Below are 22,793 nucleotides of genomic sequence, written 5' to 3'. Positions count from 1 at the left end.
AATTGATAGAACCATAGGATAGTTCAGGATATAAGAGACCTTTTGTGGTCATCTAGTCTGACTAGTTCCTTGCAGCAGAGTAAGCTAGACCAGGAGTCTCAGGCTCTGTCAAGTCAAATAATGACTAGATATTCTTATATCTCCAACAACAACGTAGATTCCACAACCTCTCTCATAGTACAACCATGTTTGTCCACTACATAGTAAAAGTTTTTCCCTATGCAAGGTCAGAACCTTCTTGGTTGCAACTTGTGACTGTTTTCCTTGGCCTTTCGCTGTATACCTGTAAGAGGCTGGCTGCATCTTATCTACAGTTTCCTATTGTGAAGACCACAATAAAATCTTCCCAAAACCTTATCTTCACCAGGAACTAAGCTCCTCAGACTTTGTCTGTACACCATGTGCTTCATCCCCTTATGATCTTCGTGACACTTGACTGAACTCACTCAAGTATTTCCACGTCTCTTGCACTGGGGAGGCCAGAACTGGACACAGCACTCCTGGCTGAGTCTCACACATACTGAACAGAGGACAGGATCACTTCCCTAAGCCTCCTTGCTCCACCCTTATTAAAGTAGCCCAGGAGGTGGAGCGTTAATTTGCCATAAGGGCACAGAGCTGGCTCATGTTTAGCTTTTGCCCTCCAGGACCCCTATCATTTTCTCTGCCAAGCTGCCTTCCAGCTGCTGAGCCACAAGATTATACTAGTGTGGGGCGTTTATTAATCTACAGGTGTAGGACTTGGCATTTCTCTTTGTTGAATGTCATAAGAAGCCTGTTTGCCCCTTTCTCTGGCTCTTCCGCATTCCTATAAATTGTTATTCAACTCTGCCTTCCAGCATATTAACCACTTCCCCAAAACTGGTGTTGACACCAAATTTGAGGTTAAGCACAAACTTGCTTAGAGTGCACCTATTCCTGTCATTCCAGTTGCTAATGAAAGCATTGAACAATACTTATATTCCTCTATTCACTCTAGACTTCACTAATTTGACTGTAAGAGATGATGCCAAAGGTCTTGTATGTAAATGAGATAAAACTCTCTCCTCTTAAATACCCAAACCAGTCATCTCATCCCAGAAGGCAATGGGTTCAGATAGGTGTAATTTGCCCTTGGTAAATCCCTACCAGCTTCTTCCAATTCATCTTATTCTTGATGTGTTTGGAAATGGTTTCCAGGAGGATTTGCTCCATAGTTCTATTGGGGCCCGATGTGAGGCTGAATGGCCTGTAACTCCATGGATCTTCCTTCTTGTTTCTGAAGATGGCTATGACATTAGTCTTCTTCCAATTATCAGGAACCACTACCAATCAGCTCCTCCACCAATAAATCTGAGTACTAAAACTTAACTGTAATTAGAAAATCAATGTTCCCAATAATCTGATCCATATAAACATTTGGTCATAATCCTGTAATCAGAACAAGTTTTGACTGTTTACTACCTTCTTTTCCTCTTGCTGAAACTGTTTAACAGATGTCAGATTTCTCAGAAGCACCAGCCAGACATTTCAAAGGGGCTTCACTATCACACTATAATACTATCACAGTGTAATATAATAATCATTAGCATAACTAGTATGTCCAAGTGAAATTATTTCTTTATAGTTTCAAATATACCAGAAAACTGTAATGACCGTGGAATAGGAAATATTTCTCTGAAGTTCTTCAGTGAGTCAATCAGTGTTACTCCTGACATTCAGCACATGCTCTCCTGTAATGAAGGGTACATATTGCTGAAATTAAACTTCTAGAAAGGTGAATCCAACAACAATACCAGCTAAATAAACAAGACTTAACAACTGCTAACATGTCATGGTTAGCTAACATATTACATTAAAGATGAACTTAATTTTCCACCTCATTCATGAGATTTCATTACAACTGTAGTTTGCTTCATGTACAATGGAGGGTAGAGATAAAATTAATACATTGGTGAAGGAACTGAAAACTTGCTGTCATACTGCCAAAAATAAATAACAATTAAAGGACACAAGTTTAACTAAAAATAGTCTGCAGAAGAACTACAGAATAGCTATAATAGGAAAAAAACCTAATACAGCAAAATGTCTTTTTTTTATATCTTTTGTTTCTGGCTAATGAAGTTCCTTTCTAAGTTGTGCCTAATTGATGTGGTTAAGAGCAAATATACTAGAAAATAATAATCTAAAATTTAGCTTCTGCTTCCTTTCTTAAAATAGCCAAGTGCTTCCAACTTCCTGCCTCACACAATGACATGGTCCCAAATGGACTTTCCCAGTTATAAGTGAAAGCTATATCCTACAACTGTATGCATTTGTTCATTAAATACTTTCTTTTCATCCTTACTTTGCAATAATACAGATGTGTTGACTTTCAGGACATGATGCAAATTTTCCATTTTAGAAAAGCTGCTGAAGAAAAAGATATTGCCTAAGGGGGGGTGGTTTCTGGGAAGTGTGATTTTTTGTTTTTGTTATTGTTGCACTTGCCCTACATTGATTTTAGTTACTTTTTTTTTTTCTCGGGTTGTAATAGGGTATTTTTTTTTTCTTATTTAAACAAGTGTTTAAGTATATGCAAAGAACTGCTCAAAAATAATCAGTATGTAACTATCATATATGTTTGTAACCCTAATACATGTTCCATGAACACAAAGATTCTTCCAGTCATTAAAAAACTTGCAATGAAAAACAGAAAAGTATTTTGGGAATCATGAACATGTGTAAATTAAAGGTAGAAAAGACTCAAGGTATTTGTTCTGATGTTCCAAGAAGAATCAATATCTTATCATAAACAAAGTCTCATTAAAATACTCCACAAATAGAAAGAATTAATGGTTCAAAATCACCTGTGTTTAATGTAAACAAAAAATAAACAAACCTCATGAAGTTCAACAAGGGGACATACAAAGTCTTTCACCTGGGGAGGAACAACCCTAGGAACCAATACATTCTCAGGTTCACCCATCTGGGATGCAACTTCCTGGTGGACACCAAGTTGAACATAAGCCAGCAATGTGCCCTTGCTGCAAAGAAGGCAAACGGGATCCTAGGATGCATTAGCAAAGTATTGTCAGCAACTTAAGGGACGTGATCTTCTCTATTCAGCACTGGTAAGGCCACAGCAGGAGTATTCTGTCCAGTTCTGAGTTTCCCAGTATAAGACAGATAGGAAGCAACTGAAGCAATTCCAGTGAAGGGCCACTAAGCTGATGAAGGGACTGGAGCATCTCTCCTATGAGGAAAGGCTGAGACAACTGGGACTATTTAGCCTGGAGAAGAGAAGGCTCAGAGGGCGATCTTATAAATGTATATAAATACCTAAAGGGTAAGTGTAAAGAATACAGATCTAGGATATTTTCAGTGGCACCCATGACAGGACAACAGGCTATGGGCACAGTCTGAAACACAGGATGTTCCCTTTGAACATCAGAAAACGCTTTATAACAGTGAGGGTGACTGAGCACTAGACCACATTGCCCAGAGATGTTGTGGAGTCTCTACCCTTGGAGATATTCAAAAGCCACCTGGACATGGTCCTGGGCAATTGGTTTCAGGTGACCTTGCTTGAGCAAGGGGGTTGGACCAGAAGACCTCAGAGGTCCCTTCCAACTTCAGTCATTCTGTGATTCTATGAAAAAGACAGAAGTCCCTTATGTTTCCCCCGATTTGAAATGCTATCATATGGGTTTTCACATTCTCTGAACAGAGATTTTAAGAATACATCAGTAAAGATTTCAATTCATTTTTGGAAATTCTAGTCCAGTTTTAGAGTGAATTTTAATTCAAATCATTAGAAAGTTGTAAGTAAAAGCTGGCTTTCAAATCCCATAGTGTTGCTATGGGAGAAAGCAAATCTATTTCCCTGATAACGCAAAGGCTCTCGGAGCCTGGTGCTAACAGTACAATATGGACAAACCCTCAGTTTTTGAATTACAGTCAGGCTTCTTGCCGCTTGAAATTCTCAAATCCATAGATGCTTACATATGAGAGAGGGGGTGGCGGGAGGGAGGGACGGAGAAAGAAACAAGAGAGAGACACAGAGAAAGAGAGAGACATGAAGAGAGACACAGATAGAGAGAGCCACGGAGAGAGACAGAGGCAGACAGACAGAGAGAAAAGAATTAGATATTAGTATTAACACATAACAGTAAATTGAGTATATTATATCATAAAGAATGACATTTGGGCTTCTTGAATGTGGCTGGGGTGTGATGAGTTATGATCAAAGTTGCCTAAAAGATAATGAATTTGAATTTTTATGCATTTATCTCCTCTACTTCAATGAATATCCTTTTTACTTAACACTCATTATTATTTTCAATGTTTTTTTCTTAGAAATGAAAATAATTTTCTATCAAAAATAAGTAAAAACTTAGACATTTAAATTCATTCAACAACAAACTAAAACAACGCTCTCAATGCTTTATTTTTAAAGAAAAAAAGAATACAGAAATAAAATGTAGTACTGCTTAAAGTGGAGTTCTGTTTATGTAAATATTCTTGACAGTTCACTATATCATGAGATGCCTCAAAAGATTCACTGCATTCAGAAACAAAGCACTGAACATTTCAAGTGTGCACAATGCCAACCAGTGTTACAGAAAGAGAATGACATTTCAACTTGGCCTTTTCTGCATTGTAAAAATTACATTTTTAGCATAGCAACTTGGTATGAAAACTATGATTAAGTCTTTCAGGATATGCAATAGATATGTCATTATTGTATAATAGTATTTTTAGAATGAATAGACAGACTTATTTATACAAATATATTAGCAAATGCACCCAAACCCACTACTAAAATATTAATATAACTGAAATCAGTAAAAGGAGAATTCTATTAGCATTATTTATTAGGCTGCTATTTTTTTAATAACCTTAAATAGGATTTTACCCCAGTCTATATTGAATGTTGCAGTTTTTCATTTGATTATTAAAACCCTTGTGAATGTTATATTGTCCTGGCTGAATATAATTTCTGTTACTTTAGTAACTTATTTTATAGTGTTGATGAAGCACAATTTACCAGTTGCACCTTCTGTGCAGTGCATTCGCTGCTAATGCATTTAAGAAAAAAAAAACATACCTCTTTTAAAAGACCTATATTAGTTCATATGGCTGCAGCTACTTCTATGCTCAATATCAAAACATAATCAAAAGCTCAGTGAGAGAAAAGAAAAAGAACAGTGGCTGATAGAATAAGACATGCATTTTTTAAAATAGATTTTTAAGATATCATTTTTGCATAGTTGCTGTCAATCTTAATGTTAAAAGAATGTATCCTTTGAATTAACAAGCACAGCATCACTCATTCATTAGAAAAACGCAATAAGAATACAGCACCATGCTCCTAAAAGAAATATCACAAAAAGCTAAGAATACCATCTATAAATGCAGCTTACATTAATTTAATCCTAATTATAACAGCACTTTCCACTCTTTGCTACTTGAATATTCAGAGCTACTATTAATTTGCCAGGAGCAGTTTTCATTTTCCACATATCTTCAGGACTCAATTAAATTATTCTAGATATGCTTTTTGGAGTTTTAAAACATTTACACTCCGAATATATAATTTTACTTATTCATGGAGTTTAAGACATTCGTTAATGACATCTAAAGGAGAAAAAGGAGAGATGATTAAGTAATAGGGTTGTTTTTCACTCAAATTATGAAACAAAGTAGAATATGGTGCATTATCTATTTTATATGGCTTTTATTGTACAATATGTGAGGAGAGCATAATAACGGTATGCGTGCAAGCTTTCAAGTCTTTTACCAGTCAAAGCATTATAACTAGTAATACAAATTCACATTCAGAAACAGATAGTGTATAATTAGCACTTATATCTTCAGAATCCTGTATAATCATTAAATAATTAATATGGACAATATATGTCAGCAAACCTCTGTTGTACTATAGGTCCAATGTATTCATTCAATACAAAAACCAATCCCAGACTTAGGAATTTATAACATGTGCCTTGTATTTGCCTCCCATACCAAATGCGTTTCACCTTTCACAAAAGATAAATCACCCAATCACAGCAATGCTATGGCTAGCCCACACCTCTGGAGATTGCCTAGTGCCACCCTGGTGCAGAGGGTCAGATGCAGCAGACTGTCCAGATGGGTTTGGATAACTGCAATGATGGATACTTCTCAACCTCTCTGGGCAAGTTATTCCAGCCTTTGATCTTCATTACTGTAAAAAAGTTTTTTCTCATATTCAGACAGAATTTCCTGTGCTTCACTTTGTGCCCATTGCCTCCAGCCTTCTTACTGGGCAACACTTCAAGTGTCTGTCTCTATATTCTTTACTACACCCCATGAGGTATTCAAACACATAGATAAGATCCCCCTGAGCCTTCCATTCTCCAAGCTAAACACTCCCAAGTCTCTCAGACTCTACCCGTATGTCAGATGCTCTAGTCCCTTGATTATCTTTGCAGCCCTTCACTGTAATTACTTCAGGATGTCCATGTCTCTTGTTTACTGCAGAGCCCAGCATTCGACCCAGCGCTCTAGATGTGTCTCATCAGTGCTTAGGAGAACGATCACCTATAGCAACCTGTAGGTGATGCTGTCCTGATGCAGCCTAGGAAGCTGTTGGCTGCCTTTGCTTCAAGGGCATACTGCTTGCTCGTGGTTAACCTGGTGTACACCAGCGCATCAAGTCTGGGTCTTTTTTGCAAAGCCGCTCTCCAGCTCATCATCCCCCAGCCTGTGCTAGTGCATGGGGTTATTCGCTCCCCAGAGGAAGGACTTGGCAATTCCTTTTCTTGAATAGCATTAGATTGTTGTCTGTCTATTTATCCAGTTAATCAAGGTCACTCTGAATGGCTATATACACATATGGTGTATCAGCCTCTTCTCTCAGTGTGGTATGTACTGCAAATTTGCTGAGGGTGCACTGTGTCCTACTGTCCTGGTCAATAACAAAGATGCTAAACAATATTGGACCCACTACTGACCCCTGAGATACAACACTACTGACTGTCCTGCAACTGGACTTTGTGCTACTGATCACAATCCTCTAGGCCCAGCCATTCAGCCAGTTTTCAGTCCAACTCACTGTCCACCAGTCAAGCCACAAGATATTCATAAGTCCATGGGGCCTGATAGGATTTACCCCAGAGTATCGAAGGAGCTTTTCTTGCTGGTGTCCAGTGACAGGATGCTTAGAAATGGTTCAAAGCTGCATTAGGGGACGTTGAGACTGGCCATTAGGAAGCATTTACTGAAGGCATGGTCAAACACTGCAACAGGCTTCCTAGATAGATGGTCAATGCCCCAAGACTGTCTGTTTAAAAGGCATTCGGACATTGCCCTTAATAACATGCTTTAACTTTTGATCAGCCCTGAATTGGTCAGGCAGTTGGACCAGATGATCATGGTAGGTCCCTTACAATTGAAATAGTCTGGTCTGGCCTGGTCTGTTCTGTTCTATTCTGCTCTATTCTACTCAAGCCCATGCTTCCTCAGCTAATTTGTGAGGATGTGATGGGAAACAGTGTCAAAACCATTGCTAACATCTAGATAAATATCCGCTGCTCTTCCCTCATCCACTGAACCAGTCATCTTATCGTAGAAGGTTATCAGATTGATCAGACATAATTTATTCTTTGTAAACAAGTGATGAGTAATCCCGATCTCTTTCCTGTCCTCAGTGTGTTTGGAAATGATTTCCAGGAGGATTTACCCCACAGATTTCCCAGGGACTGGGGTGAGGCAGCCTGGTCTGTAGTTCCCGAGGTCCTCTTTCCTTCCCTTCTTGACAATAGCAGGGGCATTTCCTTTCTTCCAGTCCTCAGAGACTTCAGGTAATCATCAAGGCCTCTCAAAGATAACTGAGAGTGGCTTTCCAATGACGTCACCCAGCTCCCTCAGTGCTCACGGGTGCATCCTGTCAGGTCCCAGTGAGCTGTGCATGCCCAGTTTATAGAAATGTTCCCTAACCCTCCTCCACCAAGGCTAAGCCTTCCTTGTTTCAGAATTTCATGTTGGCCTCAGGTACCTGGGACTGCTGAAAACAGTTTTTATCAGTCTGGGAGAGAGGTGAAAAAGGCGTTCAGTACCTCAGCCTTTTCCACCAGGTCCCACCCCTGTTCTTCTTTTTGCTGCTGGTGAATCTGTAGATACACATGCATATTCCTCCTGTATTGACTGAAAAATGGAGACCTACTAGTACTCAAGGTCACAGAGAAAATTAGATTTTTTAAGTTCTAGTGACCCTAAGAGCTGTTCTTGGGGCTCATTAATCAACACTTCTGTTTCTCTGAATAAAATCTCAATTTAATGTGTATAATCAATGAAAAAAAAAAATGCCATAAAGAAGAAGTGGGTTTTTTATGTCCTTAATGACAGCAGAGCCTGTTCAAATGAAATGACAGTCATCAAAGAGAATAAAATCAATCTGAATGAAATCTTTTCTGCAACTCAAAAAAAGATTTTTTTCCCTATCTTTTCACCTTTTAAAGCAGATTTAACCAGATTCACAGACTGAAATGAAAACAGATACTCTCTTCAAAGTGGTTTGCTTTTCCCATGCACTTCTGTCCTTGTAGTCCTTCTTAGACTGGAAATCAGAATGTTGAATGTTGTAAGAAAGATTCTTAGTAAATACCTTTTGCAAGTTACATCTATCTGCCAAAATAGAAACCAGTCACCGCGGGTGGTGATCTTTTAGAGTATAAAGGGAAAAGGTCACTTAAGGCTTTATTCGCTGAGGTGTTACGTAGCTAAGCACACGCTTTAAAGCTTTGTTGTATAAGTGACACTTTGCTCAGCACCTTGCAGAGTTGATCCTTGGCAAGGCAATAATAATGATTTACTGATGCCATCATTTTGAAGTATTTAAGCACAAGACTATATTTTTGAGGATTAAAACTCCTTGTAGCTGGGATTCATTCAAGCACCGGAATTCATTGCAAAGCCCTTTGAGTACTTAATTTTCATGTTCAGAATACGCTTGAGAATCTTGGCAGCTCACTGAAGAACAGGCTCCAGGAGCCTCAGTTATGATTATAACATCTCCACCTACATACAACTATCTGGGTCATTTGCGCCAAAGGGTTGTACTTGCCATAGGTCTGAATATTGCTTTCCCCAAAACATCATGTTTTGTCCATTTAAAGTCTTGGTAATTATATTCCATTTAAGGAGTTTTACTGTGCATTTTTTTCTGAAATACTGTTATTTACTTATCTATTTATATAGACCTACATTACTTCTGGCCAAAAGATGCCCATATCACAGACTAAAATACAACTTAACAGCAGCATGTTCACAGCTGAACAGCTAGATTTCAAATATAACATTTCGTATAGCATCTGACAGTATGTCCTCAAACCAGGACACAGTATTTCATACTTTCCCATTTGTATCCTTTTTTATGGATAGAAAACACAAAGTAGCTCTACAACTAATTAAATATCATAATATTTGATTATCTCTAATTAATAATAACGAGGAATGAATGGTATCTCTAGAGCCTTGGATGCTTTTCTGTGATTGTTACAATTGATCTTTAATTGTTCCATCTAAAAATTAATTTCCTGTCCTCATGATTATCTTCTTTGAAATACTTATGAATAAAATCCAGCTAACAGCTATTTTGACTAATTTCCCTGAAGATAGTCTGAAATTTTTCATATCACTACAATTGTCTCTGAAGAACTTCTCCTCATTTTTAATAAAAAATGTCATTCTTACATTTGCTTTCCGACTTATTTAATATCCATTTATCATGTTTTCTAGTAATACAGAAAGAATATATGTAGTTTCTTCTAATCTATGTAGGCTACAGAGACTGTTAATGCACTCTTACAAAAAGACTGCTTGTGACATCCACATTCTGTTTAAAGAGCTGAACAGGATGCAGCTAAGCCAGTTATGATGTGGCTGTCTCAGCCACATTACAGCAGTTTGAAAGATGCTCTAATTTATGTCAACTGGTGTAGCCTCTGAGTAGTCATGTAACTTCTGCAATACAAACACTCTGACCACCTTTTCTTGACCTTTACTTCAGCATCGTGTTTCACTGGGCTTCTTAGGAAGGAGGTAAAGGAGACATTTCTTTACACTTTCTGTTGCCAGGTGTTTTGTTCTTCCCCTTAATAACCACCCATCCCTAGGTAGGACATTAGAAAAACAGTAGCAATAAAAAGCTGCTATTTGGGTACAGGTCATACAATGCAGGGGTGGAGCTGGGGAACAGACAATCTGCCTTTACTTTTAGCTAAAATAACCCCAAACAAACAAAAAAATGAGCAACTGAAAACTAGATTAATTACAGAGAGTTTGAAGCAGTTTGCACCAGATCCTCAACAACAGAGGAGAGAGGAACTGAAGGAAAACGTTTCTATATGCCCTTTTTAACCAAGTGTTACTTGCAATGCTACCTGAATTTGTAACACATTTCAACTTCATCAAGTTTTCAGCTCAGTGTGAAATGCTCACAGTTACATTATTTTTATAACATTTGTACCAACAAATCAGCCCATACGTTTTACACACAACTCAGGCATTTGGGGCATATTCTGACCTGATAGATGTAATGAAATATGTTTTCCTGAATTTGAAAGACAGTTTCCTTTTGCTTCAGCATTTTTTCACTGACCTTCAAAAGAAGCAACTGAAGGAGGCAATTCCTCTCACTAACTGATGCTGCTGGAATTTTAATTGATTTACTCACATGCCAATGAGGATAAATGAGACTTGATAAACCTGTTCTTATAGTCGTAATTTGTAATCATGTTTAATTCTTTTTGTTTTCTGCAATTTGAAGTAAATATTTATTGAAAAATAGAAAAAGTTTATCGTAAATTGAAGTATGTTATTTATTGTTGTTAGAATAAGTAAGGTTTATTAAACCAATATTGGAGATATTTTTCTCAGGTTATTTCCACAGAATTCCATAAGAATCAGAGTAAGTCAAAGAGTTGCTTATGTGTTTTGTATTGGTTTGGGTTTTTTCCAAATAAGTGAAATAATTTCTCTAAGTGTGAAAATGTGTTTATACTCAGACATTCACTTAACAAGAAAAACAAAACCCAAACTAATTATAGTGTCTTAAATTTTGAAGATATTTAAAATGCAGTGCCCAATTAATAGCATGTAGGGACTATTTAAGTCCATTCTTTTATTTTCATTTACTTCTGATTTTTATCTGTTTTGGGGTTCCAATATACAGCAAAGATGAATGTATAAAAGATTAATTTTTGTTGCACAAATATAATAGATTATAAAGACATAAATAAAAAAGCTAGCCAAACTGGTAGTGTCACAAGCTTTGGCTACAACACTGTGCCTGTTTAAAAAGTGGTACAGTATCTTGAGCAAAATTCTGCCACTTATTGCAAAAGCAAGAGAAATAGAGCTTTATTTGAAAAGAGTGAACTAGAAATAGAGCAACAGTTGAGCAACTGAGAAAAGGCAATGCAAAAATATTTTAAAAGGTTAACAACTTTAGAAATTGGCTGTGCTGGTTACTTTGCTTTTGTTGCTATTTCAGAGGCAGAGTAAGAAAGGGCAAACAGTACTTAATTTTTAATTCAGAACATCAATTGGCTAGTGATCTTACTCTAAACTTCAAACTTTCACATAGTAAAAGATACACCTAATACTTCAAAATTGCACAATTCTAAGGAAAAATGTGTTTTCCTTTACTACCAGCGAAGTCTCTATGAGCGGTTTTATGTGTGAATTAGAAGCAAGACTGGGGGCTCTGTGGGCTTTGCACTGGCAAACTAGATTTGTTTGTGAGCATTTTTGCAAAAGAGACAAAATTTGCATGTAAACCACTTGCCCTTTTGACTAGAGCTGGGGCTGAAGTATTGTAGTGTCAATTCCATAAACTACTGGACTTGCCCTGCAAGTTTTACAGAATCTTTTTCAGCTATCCATGTATTTATTCTGCTTGAATTCAGTAACCGCAGGGTAGAACTTATTTCCCACCCAGAGGCAGTACAAATATTAGGATGATAGTACAATTAAACTAAAACACCTTGCTGAGAGACTGGGCTTATTAACATTATCAGAGTATAATGCTAAAATGGTCAACTTTTGCATCCATGAAATCTCTACAGTTCTCAGGTACTGAACTGTTCAGTCACCAGTCACGGTTTTGTACTGAGTCACGTAGACTTTAAAACTCTATCAGAACTTGACAGAACTCCTTTATTTGTTCTCTATTAGCACTATGGATCTGCCCCAAGACACACACCTAAGAAAGCAAGTTAAGCACAGAAACATTCAGGGTTGTCACAACTAATCTCTAGCACTCTTGAGAGGATAAAAATGAAACAAAAAAAATACACTTACATTAAGCATTTGTAAGTGGGATTGATAGTGGCACCCCTCAATATGAACAAGAAAAAAACATAACAGATTCCTAAATAAAATTAATAACAAAATGGAGGTATGCAACTTCTGTGCCCCTTAGGTACATAAGTATATGGGAGGAGTTATAAAACTGATGGAGAAGGAAAAAGGTATTGAACACTGAACTCTTGAACTCAGATTTCTTTCCCCAATGAGTAAAAGTTATGACTTTTTTACTCTTCATTTTAGACTCTGTCTTCAATGAGTTAGACCAAAAGATGTCATTGAAGAAGTCTGAATATCAGTTCTGTAACCAAATGAACTATCTTCTTTTTTGTTCTCCCAGTTTCTGAAAGATGACTCCAAAACTGAACCCACATGCTAAGACATGTATTTTATTCTTCATTCTGCATCCAAAGGAATACATGTTGTTTGCACTTCAGCTGTTTTCTGCATGTAGAAAAACTCTTATTATTGCTTTATTGCATATTAGTCAGCTCAATATTGGCGGTAATACGATGGAAAAAAAGAGCACAAAAAAACCAAAACAACCAAGTGCGTTGCTTTGACTTTTCCTTTTGATGGGTTCCATATGCCTCACTTTGGAACTCCAACCTTGGAATTTCATCCATATTGTATACTTTCTGTGGTGTGAGAATTAATGCCTGTTGTTCAGCTTATGCTTTGCAGTAGTTATATCAATATACCAATGAATATACTATTTCATGCATTGTTGAGGCTAGTGTAAGAGAGGACTCTATGGCTTAACATTAAGCATCTCTACTAAATACAAAAAAGCTAACTTTCTTTTATGTGTTGAACATTTCAGAGTTATGGGTGATACAGTGTATTTTACTTATTCATAGGTCATAACCACTGACAGCCAAATTTTACTGACAGATCTAATTACTGATAGCATTATTGCATATGGACATTGCTATGTTATTCCAGCTTCCAAACATGTAGAAATCCAGAGAAATTTCAATGCTAACAAATTCAAGTAAGGCTTTCCTAATTTTGTTAAATGCACGTCCTTAGAATAACGCAAACAAATAACTACATAATATTGTTCCCATGTCATATTAACCATGAAAGCACAGACTCTTACTTGTTAAGGATAGAGAGGTAAATGCACATGCATACAATACTGGCACCACGGAAGCACCTTTCTTTCCCTAAAGTCCTTCCCAAAATTCATCACAGACACCTGACAAATTGGACAACTTGAGCAAATAGGACCCAGTGTTTGCTAAGTGTAAAAAAATTCCAAACTATGGATGATCTCTATGTCTGATGAGGACAATCAATTCTGTGCTATATCTTACATATTTACTGACTTCTTGGGTATTCTATAAAAGACCTTAAATAAATTTAAGTATTCTGCCTTACACTGAAATGCTGTTTCAGGCAACTGAAGTTGTAAGAAAACTGTAGTATTCTAAGACTGCAAGAAACACATAAGAATAAATCCAGTTATATCCACCACATTTATATTCATATACCATTTTTTTTTAATTTTCACATTTACTTTTTCATACTTTTAAAATGAGAGCCAAAGAATCCAAAATCTCTTAATTCTCTAATTATAAGTTGCCTTTTTAATGAACACTTTTAATGAGTAAATTTTTTTTATTATTATTTTATTTTTAAAGGATAGATTATTATTCTTATATTTAGTTCACGTCCTTTAGTATGTATCCATATAAAGTAAGGAATGCAGCGTGGTCTGTTAGGCAGGAAAGCATTACTATAGGCAAAACTTACTTGGCTGTACAATACATGTAACTTGATTAATAATGTTTTCATGAGAAAATTTACTAAAACTGCACAACGACCTGAAAAAGACCCCATATTTTAGTTCTTTATTATAACAAAAACGTAACGGATGGGCACGACAAAACATACATGAGACTATACAGACTGCATTGTGATTAAGGGTAGACAGAAAGTGATTTTCCTGTCGAGGGGCATTTTACATTTTGAAACTTCTGTTCTTTAGAAGAAGAGGAAAACAAAACTTTGATAACTTTTGTTATTCAAAATTCTTAAAATGAAAAAATTCTGTGGATTCATCTTCCTCGATTTGTTTGTGTTTTTTTTTATTTGAATATTTATTTTTTATTTCTAAAGGAAGGAATTCACATAAATAACTCCATAAAAAGTGGTGAGAGGGACATATGCATTATTAAAGAAAATAATGAACTGAAATAGAAAACAGGTTCAGGAAAAAGCAAACCTAAATCCATAGGCTGCCTTACGATGTTTCAGCACTTTAACTATTAGGAACATTGTTTAGTGAAATGCCACTGAAATTGATTGTAAAATCACATGAAGTAATTTGACATCAGAATCACACAAGCCCAGTTACTACTTCAGGAGCAATATCACACAGACCAGAGAATTTTTCAGCATCAGATTTATTTAATTATAATAAAACTCACACACGAGTAGCTATCTGTTTCAGGAGACCCAGACAGTGCTGAAGGACACACAGGTGTGCTGTACAGCTATTAGAGTGCATTTTAAGCACTGATAAACAGCAGTTTTCAGAAATGAGTCACAACAGGCTAATTCAGCAAAACTTCAAGTAATTTAACACATACATTACCCTAACTAATAATAAAACAGGGTCAAATCTTGATGACAGGTTTGCCATTTCTCTTTTATGTGACTTTTATTTACTGCAGCAAAACGTTTTTAAAAGCTTCATGGTATTTCAAAGATACCTAAAATAGACACAACAGCTAAACTGTCAGCATTACTGTAACATTTTATGCAAGATTACTATTCATGTATGAATATACTACATAACTCAAAAAAAAACCCCTTAGTGTTAGAGCTTGCACATGGTATGAATTTGCTCATGTATCATACAAAAATAACTGTTTAATGTAGCTGAATGTCATTATTAAGAAGATTACTGAATTTAAAAATTTTATAACTATAATATTCTGCTAATATATTCTCATTCTTACTCAAGATGTAGGTGAAAAGAAATGCTATCCAAACATGTAATTCCCAGATTGATTAGGATGGCATTTTTCTTGAAAGTAATTAAGACCAAATGAAGTCATTTCTATGTCTACAAACCTGTATAGCTAACAACTTCATTTGTCATATTATCTCTAATGATGCTGCATTCCTAATTTAAAATTCTCCTATTTCCACTAGTTTTCTATGTGGTAAAAACCAACGGACTTACTAAATAAAACACACTCAAAAGTAAGTTAATAAATACCAGTGGACTTCAGTCACTTGCACATCTTGTCCAAAATGAATTTAGATTATTATTTGTCACTGAAATGGAATTCATCAAAATCAATTTATAACTTTTATTTTCTGTACGTACAACAGGAAATGCATTTTCCTCCTTTGAACAATTATGCTGTATAGTTTTCTGTATGTCTAAGTGCATGTTTAATATATTTCCTAGTAAGATTTGTATTTCTATCTTGCAAAAGCAACAACTAGCATCTAAACACATCTTTTCATCCAATCATTTACATTAAATATTAATAGATTACTGATGGTGGTATTTTCACTTTTTCTGTCAATATTGCCTGGACATTTTCCCTATTGTATATACAAACTTCCTATGTTCTCCTATTTAACCCTAAATGCAGCAAGTTACAGCTCCCATTATGTGACAATTTACAGCTCATACACTTCCTTCTATGTTAAACAAGTGGAATCACAACCATCAGAGAAACGTAGTTTGCAACAGGCCTGAAGGTAAGTCTAAAAAATTAAGTTATTCTTCAGTTTGGACTGCCCTAATAAAGGCAGAAAGTGTTACAAGCTTACTCCCTAGAGAAACTCCTTTGCTTCCGTGTTTTTGGGGTTTTCATTTTCTTCTTTTTTTGTGGTGCCTTTTTTTTTTATTGTTTTGTTCAGCCCTCTCTATGTTTATATATGAAATGGGATAAAATACAATAAATACAATCCGGTAAAGACTTTACATATGTTCAATAAGGCCTGTAATTATGGGTTGTTTTGTTTGCTTGTATTAATCTAATTTTGAAATATCTGACTTATTTTTGTATGAATAAAAGTTCAAAATTGAAAGGTGCAGAAGACATACCAGGAAGACACAACAGGAACACGAGATACTCAGCACCTTCCAGGCTTACACGTTTAACATAATTGTTGTTGATTACAGCATACAAAAACAAATCTGTTGTTGGCTTTCCCAAAGCAATTAATTATTATCAGCATTCTCAATAAAACATTCATGGCCACACTAGCAAGAAAATACAGTGCAGAACCAGAGGAACAAATCAATTCACAAAATTCCCTTCCATCAGTAAGTGGAGCTAATTGCTAGGAAATTACAGGTTTCACTTCTTGTATAAATCAAAGCTCTTCCAGTGTAATTGTGTGGCCTGGAGAGGCTCCTGTGACCTAGTGCAGGTATCTGCCTTCCCTACAGAGGTAGGTAAGTCCCTCTGCAATTTGCCTCTTTATACACCCCCCTGCAAGTTCCCTGCATCAGTCAATACGGATGAACGTCCACACTGATACTGTCAAAACTAACCCTTCTCATTTTTTAATAAGGTGGATCACCAGATGTTCTGCACTATTGGATGTAGGAATGTGTCTGAGAGAAAATGGTCATGTGAGCCAGCCTCCCTACTATGAGAGATTAGATTAAGAGCAAAACAGGTGGTAGAAGATGGAATTAGTACATGGGAAAAACGGGAACTGAGATGGTAGAAAACATGTTGTGCTAATGACTAAGCAATTTACTATGTGAATTCTTGTAACCAATCTGATCGGTGAATGAACTGCATGGACAGCGCGTGAACAGAGACTGTAAGCCAATCATATAGCTGCCGCTAGCGCGTGCTCTTATTGCCTGTCTATATCTACTCTGTGAAAACTGGAATAAAGGGAGAACGATCATACTCATATTGAGACTCCATCGTTACTCCGGGTCCGTCTCCCACTCCAACAATTGGACATTAATAATTCATTTATTTCCCCGCTGTGTTTCTGACACTGTCCAGGAAGAAACACTTTGGGAGAAGATTAATATAGTAGCTGACAATGATAGCTCTTAGTTGTTATCTCATGTCTTAAGGCCTCAGATCACTTTTTACTTAACTCCTTCCCCTCCTCTAAAAAGCAGCGGTCTACAGCAATACTGGATGTTGTCATAGTTCCTGAAAATACCTAATCACTGCTCAGTCTGTGCTAACCTTTAAGTCTTTCAGCAATCAGCACATTGATTACATCCGCTTTTAAAAACAGTATTTCATTTAACCATTTTTCATGTCCTCTTCCAAGTCTGCTAGCATGAAAAAGCCTGAACATTAAGTTCCGATATACCTTCTTTTTACTAGTCATTGGTTTCTATACTTAGAGCTTTTACTTCTCTCTGAGACAGCTCAGTGTTTTAAATTTTTCTATACTTCTGTTAATTTCTTGTCAACTTCAACATCCAATTACTGCTATTTTTTATCTCTGATTACCAGAAAAGAGCACAAGTATTTCAGCCCATTCACCCATTGGTATCTCAACTTGAAAAGTAATCTCAACATGAAAAGTAATCTGATTATGATTTTTGCCTTCCATAGTTTCTCAATAGCAAAATTCTTTACTAAAGCATTGAAATTCCAATTTTAATTTAAAAAAGTGCTTATCAAAACCATTATTAAACTTAGTTTTGTTAATTATTTTTTTTTATTCTGTTACTTTAATCCAAATTTGCAAGGAATACAGAACTGAAAAATAAATCGTATGCTTCACCACAAAAATAGGCCAACGTGTACTTCATTCACATTTTACAAAACATCTTTTGAATGACCTATCTCTTCCTATATGCTTTCCTCTACGATTAACAATATTGTCACTGAAGCAGTTTTAAAAGAACAATACTCTGTCTCCATCTGTTTCAAGCCAAAAGTTACGCAGCCTCCAAACCAGTACAACTATTGCAGTAGCTTTACCTATTTACAGCCACAATCTGTAGTTACCATTTCCTTATTAGCAAGTGTTCCTATTGATTGAGTAGTAGGTTTCTGTGAGGAAAAAACTACAGGATTCAAACCCTAAATCAGAATTTGAATGTGACAAGGAAATGAGATGAATATTTAACAGGCGTGTGCTTTATAAATACTACATGAAAATATACAGGAATCTTCTTAGTAAGAGCTTAAGACCATAATGAATCAATCATGACAGTTTTAATTATCAGTTGTTATTTTCATTTAGAACCTTATCAAACAAATATTCACGAAACAGCAAATGGGGTTACGTGCTCAGGAGGCCTGACAGTAAAAAGAATTCCCAAAGAAGGCCAAACCATTTCTCCTTCAGAAAATTATTATGACAAAATTTAATTTAATTTTGTAATATTACACTATAAATAAAATCAAACAGAAGAAAATTTGAGAAATTTTGAGATGCAACAGAATTTATGACATATATTTGAAGGAAATTTTCTATTATTGTAGAAGAAAATTTTCCATTCAGCTTTTTCATTATGAACTGTTTGTGACCCCATTTAAGGAAGATTTCGCAAGAGATACTATCCTTGTCAGGATGAATTTGATTCAAGTGACAGTTGGCGTACACTGCAGTGACTTTAGCTTCTCTGTTGAAAGAAGCTAGTTTTGGAGATTTACAGCCAAAGATTGAATCTAGCAGTTCACCATAAACTCAATTTATCATCAGACATTACCTTATCAGATACTTCCACATGGTATAAAAAATACACAGAAGGTTTCATTAATTCTTTGGTGCATGTGGCTCGATTCTAACGATATATGGCTTCAACATGAACATTTCACTGTGGACTGACTTTATTACCTACAGTTCACATGAACATACACCTTACGAAAGACAGAAACAGCATCCTAAAACAGTTTTACTTGTGAAGTTTCTTGCTTAATACAGCAACTTTATTTCCCTGTCTCATTAATTCAAAGGCAAGCTTGCATTACAATAAAAAATGACAAAGTATTACATACAATTCAAAAATTTTCACTGAAGTTTATTGAATTAGCTAGACTACTTGTCAAACACAGAACCAGAAATGTCTTCATATTTGAATAGTCTAGACAGGAGACATCTATGGCCCAAGAATGGCCCACCTCATTAGCAGATCCCTTGTGTTTGGGTAAACACATAAGTAAAACTCCAGACCAGGCTTTGAAACTGTCTCAGTATTCTATGTGTCTGTGATTTGTTTCAATTTCACACATTGCTCCTAATAAATTAGCCAAGCTGCTTTCATTGCACATGGCAAATAAGGAAGTTACAGAAACGGCAGAGATCTGTGGATCTGGGATCCTGTCTGATAGTACAGTAAGGTACTTTGACCTTTCAAGTCTCAACAAGTCCATACTCAGATTTCAGAACACACAACAGGTCTTGGGAGATAACTTATTTAGATATATATTTGTTTTACAAAAATTGATTTATTTTTTTTTCTAGACTATTTACAGACTGATTTGTTTAAATAGTTATGACATCTGCTTTTCTTAGTGTTATAAATTTACTTGTTAATTATAGAGGGGTTTTTTGTGTATCCATAGCTAGTAAATCTTGGAGGTTTTTGGAAGTTTATTATGCTACTATGTATATTTAGTTTTTTACTGTCTCTATTTCCCAAAGAAAACTTGGTGGAAGGATTTAAGTATTCTAGAATCTGTCATGAACACCCTGAGTGTTCTGAAGTAAGAATCCATGCTAGGCATTTCTTTTTGTTTGTGTTGTTTTAATCTTTTCTAATAGAGACATAGCAGCTATAAGACAGAAAGAAAAAGGGTGTTGCCCCCAAAATCTTAAGAAAATGTATTTGTTAGGTTATGCATATTGGGCTATTAAAGAACAAGCATACCCACAACCTGCCCAAAGTTTATGATACAAATCAAAACTCAAATAAATATCCAGGCAAAAAAAATGCTGTGTTTTAATGATTTAAAACAAACAAACAAACAAAAAAGGGATTGTTTTTTATTTTTATTTCAATGTCTTAAATTCCAGTACTGAACTAAAAAAAAAACATATCAAAATTCAGAATTGGATTATTCATGCATAGCACTCTCATTTAACAATTTCAATCTTCAAAAAAGTTAGGTTTTTTTCTTCAGCGATGCATCAAAACCAAAATATTACAGTAATTTCATTAATCAGTAACTTTGTGAGAAAATATGTTCCATTAGAAAAATTTTGATCGGTATCACCTACTTAAGGAAATTTAAGTAGGAGTAGGATGTAATAAAACCTGCCTTTCAGAAATTATGTACAAGGCAAGAGAGAAATTAGGTTAATGTCTGGAAAACAAACAAGCAATAAACGAAAAACCTACTATAAAACCAGAAGGGCTGGTAAACTGCTGATATGTAAAATGGCTCCAAGTTTTAAAGAAGCCTCAAGTAATAAGGCGTTAAAACATCAATAATCCTCAAAGGAACTTGGCTGCTTCTGTAAAAAATCCTAACCCAGACCCTCTGGCCATGAAGCATCTCTTTCAATCGATCTTCTTCATATAAAATATGTTTGATTACTCTCATATTTTCCATAAATCTCTTCTGCCTAAGTGTTCAAAAACATTGCAAATGTTGTCTATTTGTCTACTCAGAAAGAGTATGAGTGAAGACCATTGCTCCAGTTACAAACTTTTACTGAACTAGGTGATGGCACTAATTTTCCAAATTGTAAAAGGATCTCAACAGTAAAGCCCACCACGCCAGTCTATTCACCCAAGTGTAAAGAACATACTAGTTCCCCAGATACTATATGAAATTTTCCCTAATGATCAAAATGGGTTTACAAAATATATGTGTATCCTCTTCTAAACTGAGACCATACAGCTTAGAAGATAGGTGGTGTGGTTTAATCCCAGACAAGAGCTAGGACCACGCACCCACTCACTGAGTTCACCCCTTCCCCCACAGAAGTGTAGGGATAAGAGGGAGAAAAGGAGGGGAAAGGGAAAAAAAAAACACCCAAACTTGTGGGCTGAGAGTCTAAAGACTTGTGGTCTTTAGACAGTTTAATAGAACAATAATGGAAAATAACAATAAAAATGATAATGATACTAATCATAATAGTAATAGTAATAATAGTACTAGTAATAATAGCAATACTATTATTATTAATAATAATAAGATTAATAATAATAAGATTAATAATAACAATAGTAAGAATAATAATAATAGTAAAAGAATATACAAGATAAAGCGATACAACACAAGTCACTCTCACCACCCGGTGAACTGATTGCCCTGCCCATCCTGAGCAGTTATCACAGATTCTCACCACTTGGCCAATCCCCATTTATACACTGAGCATGGCGTCTACAGTACAGAATATTTGTTTGTACAGCTTGTCCTGTCTATGCTCTCTCTTCTGTAGGAAGCTGAAAAAAGTCCTTGAATAACAAACCTCACCTGGCAACAACTAAACCAATATGCATTATTGATATTCATTTCATGCTAAATCTGAAACACAGCAGATGCTAGAAAGAAAATTAACTCTGTCCCAGCTGAAATCAGGACAACAGGTGATTATTACCAGAGGACAATGGAAGTCAGAGATACTTCAGACCAATGAAAGCCATTACATGAACTCATCATTTCACTCAGTAGTAAAAATATATTTGACATATAGTTTTCACATTAAACGTACCTATTATGTCTGTTTTGGTACACTCAAAATTAGGGCCCTGTAACTATGTACAGCATTTCACAAAACAGATAAATGAGGTGCCTGTTCCAAAGGGCTTTTAAAAGGAAGAAGAGTGAAATAAATATGATGACAATTAAAATAAAAACTAATACTTATAAGCAAATATGTTTTGCAAAATATGTTGTGTGTGAATCACACTAGAGATCTTTAGCAATTTTCTCTATTCTGAGAATGAAAGCGTGAAAATGAAAGGCCATTTTTCAGAAGACTTTCATCTTAGACAACATTTGAATCAAGGTTATTTTCTCTTTCCCTTTACTCCCACAAGCTTCTTACCACAAGAAAACAACTGTCTAGCACTATACTGCTTTTTGACTGTTCAGGTAAGTGCAACACGCAGAAGCTATCTCTGTATATATATTACAGCATGCTTATTTCAAGAAATCCCATTGTATCAGTTGCTAAAACACCAATCATTATGGTAGTCTATTATTTGTGTTATGAGATCAGTTGGTTAAAAGAAGCAGCACAATGATTATTAAGAAAAAGAATTTGATTTATATATCGATCAATTATTTGCTATCCTCCCTCTATTGCTTATGACTCCCTAAATACCTTTTCAGATCTTCATATAATCTTCTTGCTTTAGAATTACTAAAGAAATACAAAATATTCAAATGTATAATTGCACAGCACTGAGACTGTAAAACTATATGTAAAAGCACAATTAAGATGTTGAAAGTAGTTATAGGAACCGGAGCACATGAAAAGAGCTCTCCATTTCACATCCTCTATGTTTCTTTTAGGACACAAGTCGCAGCAAAGCAGGGCAAATATTAGTTTTCCCAAAC

General features: G+C 35.6%; 1 protein-coding gene across 47 annotated transcripts in view; it reads right to left on the bottom strand.

Annotated features, from left to right (window-relative positions):
• The window catches only part of PTPRD (protein tyrosine phosphatase receptor type D), a 1,281,778-nt gene that overhangs the window by 1,177,458 nt on the left and 81,527 nt on the right, over positions 1–22,793 (bottom strand). Inside the window, exon 3 of one of the 47 annotated variants that reach the window (XM_063321203.1) lies at positions 3,899–3,958. The exons of the other annotated variants lie outside the window; for them this stretch is intronic. The gene's annotated coding sequence lies outside the window, so the exon portion shown is untranslated. The remainder of the gene's footprint in view (positions 1–3,898; positions 3,959–22,793) is intronic. 47 annotated transcript variants of the gene reach the window in all.

Source organism: Chroicocephalus ridibundus, chromosome Z (assembly GCF_963924245.1).
Source record: "Chroicocephalus ridibundus chromosome Z, bChrRid1.1, whole genome shotgun sequence".
In the NCBI taxonomy this organism is placed as follows: domain Eukaryota; kingdom Metazoa; phylum Chordata; class Aves; order Charadriiformes; family Laridae; genus Chroicocephalus; species Chroicocephalus ridibundus.
Note: the sequence above shows the minus strand (reverse complement) of the source record. Positions and strands in the feature narration are given on the sequence as shown.